The sequence below is a fragment of the Sceloporus undulatus genome, chromosome 4, assembly GCF_019175285.1.
Source record: "Sceloporus undulatus isolate JIND9_A2432 ecotype Alabama chromosome 4, SceUnd_v1.1, whole genome shotgun sequence".
Classification (NCBI taxonomy): Eukaryota; Metazoa; Chordata; class Lepidosauria; order Squamata; family Phrynosomatidae; genus Sceloporus; species Sceloporus undulatus.
In genome coordinates, this window is record NC_056525.1 from 104,453,277 (window position 1) to 104,456,927 (window position 3,651).

Genomic DNA, 3,651 nt, shown 5'->3' on the forward strand with positions numbered 1-3,651 from the left:
TCTTAATGTCATGTAATTTTAAGAGAAGACCCTGCAGTGTCAGTTTGTTAAATATTATTTAACTCTTTGTTAGATGGTGGTTATTACAGTATGCTACATCTTTGAAACACAAATGTATTGGTGTGGTATGTTCATTCTGACAGCACTTGTTCCAAATGGGGGCTGGGATTCTTGGGATGAACAAATAAGACAAACTTGTTAATAATGGCTCAAATTACAATGATCCTTAGAATCATAGAACTGGAAGAGATTACAAGGGCCATCCACTCCAAATCCCTGCCATGCAGGAATATACAGTCAGAGGACTCACAACAAATGACCATGCAGCTTCTGTTTAAAAACTTCCAAAGAAGGAGACTCCACCATTCTCAGAGGGTGTATATTCTAGTTGGATGGCTCTTACCATCAGGAAGTTCTTCCTAATGTTTAGGTGGAATCTCTTTTCCTGTAGTTTGAATCCATTGCTCCATGTTATAGTTTCGGGTGCAGCAGAAATAAGCTTGCTCCATCCTCAATATGATATCCCTTCAAACATTTAAACATGGCTATCATGTCGCTCCTTCCCTTTTGATCTTGTTTTGGCTGCTGAGTACCTGCTGACAAGACTTCCTTGAGACGCTGTGGAATACAAACGGTGGCAAGACATAACCGTGCTAGTTTGGAATATCAGTATGCAAAGAGTTGTTGTAGTCTCAAAGGTGTTACAAGACCCTCCACATTCACAGCTTTTGATTTTTGCTAGATCTGCTGTGTATAGAAGATGGTGAAGTACTAAAAGGGTACAGAGGAAAGGCAGAACTACTCAACATCTATGCCTTGGTCTTCTCTGAAAAGGAGAACATTGCCCAGCCTGGGGAAAATGAAGTAGATGATGCAGTAGAGGAAATACAGTACAGAATAGGTAAAGAGGCAATACAGGAATACCTGGCTACTCGAAACAAATTCAAGTCTCCAAGTCCAGATGAACTACATCCAAAGGTATGGAAAGAATTGACAGAAGTAATCTCAAAACTAGAAGCAATAATGGCTGTGAGGTCCTGGAGAGCAAGAGAAGTCCCAGCAGATAAGAAGAAGGCAAATGTCCACATCTTCAAAAAGAGAAAAAAGGACCCAAATAATTATTACCCAGTCAGCCTGACATCAATATAAGAAAAGATTTTAGAGCCGACCATTAAACAGTCTGTAAACACTTAGGAATGCTATGACTTGCTAAACGTCGGCATGGGTTTCTTCAAAGTCATGTCAGACTAACCACCTTTGTTTATAGAGCCACAAGCTTGGTATCTGATAGGAATGCTGTGGATGTAATATATCTTGATTTCAGGAAGGCCTTTGACAAGGTTCCCCATGATATCCTTGCAGAAAAGCTAGTAAAATGTGGGCTAGGCAATGTGACTGTTAAGTGAATTTGTATTTATTTATAGTATTTATACCCCGCTCTTCAGCCAAAAGGCTATCAGAGCGCCTTGCATTTTTTTAATTGGTTGACTGACCAAGCCCAAAGGGTGATCAACAATGACTCCTCTTCATCCTGGAGAGAAATGACTAGTGGAGTGCCACAGTGTTCTATCCAGGGTGCAGTGCTATTCAACATCTTTATCAATGACTTGGCTGATGGAATACAAGGCATGTTTATCAAATTTACAGATGTCACCAAATTAGGAGGGGTGGCTAATACCCCAGAGGGCATCATCAGAGTTCAAAATGAGTTTTAACAGATAACTGGGCCAAAACTAACAAAATGATTTTGTTTCTCAGGGAGAAATGTAGGATACTACACTTGGGCAGTAAAAATGACATGCACAGATACAGGATGGGTGACACCTGGTCTGACAGCAGTATATGTGAAAGGGGTCTATAAGTCTTGGTGGACCACAGGCTGAGCATGAGTCAGCAATGTTATGTGATAGCTAAGAAAGCCAATGTAATTCTAGGCTGCCTCAATAGGAATATTGTGTCTAGATCAAAAGAAGTAACAGTGCCACTCTGTTCTGCTATGGTCAGACCTCATCTGGAATATTGTATCCAGTTCTGGTGACCACATTTCATTAACAAGTTGACAAATGTGTCCAGAGGAGGGCAAACAAAATGGTGAAAGGTCTGGAAACCATGTCCTATGAAGAGCCACTTAGGGAGCTAGGTATGTTTAGCTTGGAGAAGAGAAGGTTAAAAGGTGATATCATAGCCCTGTTTAAGTATTTGAAGGGGTATCACATTGAGGATGGAGCAAGCTTGCTTTGTGCTGCTCCAGAGACTAGAACACAGAACAATGGATGCAAGCTCCAGGAAAAGAGATTTCACCTCAACATTAGGAGGAACTTCCTGACGGCAAGAGCTGTTCGACACTGGAACACACTGCCTCAGAAAGTAAAATATGTTTATTTGTTTAACATTTCTGAACAAGAAAACTCTGAATTTGCTATGAACCTAAGCATTCAACAAGTGTGTAAGTGTTTATTTTGAAGCCACATTTCTACCGACTCAACCCAAAATTGCTTCTGACCCCATGACTAGACTACAACCTTGCTTGGCACATTGGCTGTGATGCTATAGACAGTGGAATTGTCCACTTTAGGAAAATGTACATGTTAGCATAGAATTCTAACAACAACAAAAGTGCTGCATGCATGATCAAAGACCCTTTCATACAGTGGTCCCTTGGTATCTGCAGGGGTTTGGTTCAACTATTGTGGATGCTCAAGTTCCATTATATACAATGGTGTAGTAAAATGGTATCCCTTATACAAAATGGCAAAATCAAGGTTTATATTTTGCAAATTTATATTTTTTGAATATTTTCAATCCATGGATAAGAAATCCATGGATACATAGGGTTGACTGTACTACAAAATCATACCACTACAATTCCACTTTCTTCTTCGTGGTCTCTGCGAATCATACAAATGGGTTTCACTGCGCCTGCGCAGTGCTGTTCGGAACCTACTGGAATCACTGGGCAGAGTTAACTCTGCAACATATTGAAACTTTTTGGCGGTAACTCCGCCCACCCGTTATAAGGCCCCTGCCTTCCCGCTCTTTTCCCCAGTTCCTTTTTTCCGCCGCGCTAGCTGCTTCTAGGAACTTTCGCTTGCTTTGCTTGCTTGGAATCACTTTTGTTTCTTGACCATTCTTGTCTCCCGCCCCTGGTAACTTCGGACCTTCGGACTGTTGACCTTGTTTTTGGACTCTCCCATCGGCTTTGGCGACTTCAGAAATGCCTGCGGCTTTCAAGAAGTGCGACATTTCCAAGGGCAAGGTGCCCGTCCAGGAACCGCATTCCTCCTGCTTGCTGTGCCTTGGCTCGAACCACGACCCCAAGGCCTGTCCGCTCTGCAGATCCCTCTCCTCTCAGGCTCGCAAGAACCGTGAGTCCCGGCTCGCTTCAGCGATCGCCCTGAATAAAGTGCAGGAGGGAGGTTCGCGGTCCTCTTCTGTCCCGCCTTTGGCGCCCCCCGCTTCATCTTCTCGGGCAAGTGTCTCCAGCGTGGGATCGGGGAGAGTCGCCGTCCCCAGCGTGGTGTGTGTCCCGGCCGGGTCCCCTTCCACCACCTCCGATGTGGCCCGTGGCTCCAAGCCGCCCAGTGCCACCGACGATGTGGCCCGTGGCTCCAAGCCGCCCAGTGCCACCGACGATGTGGCCCGTGGCTCCAA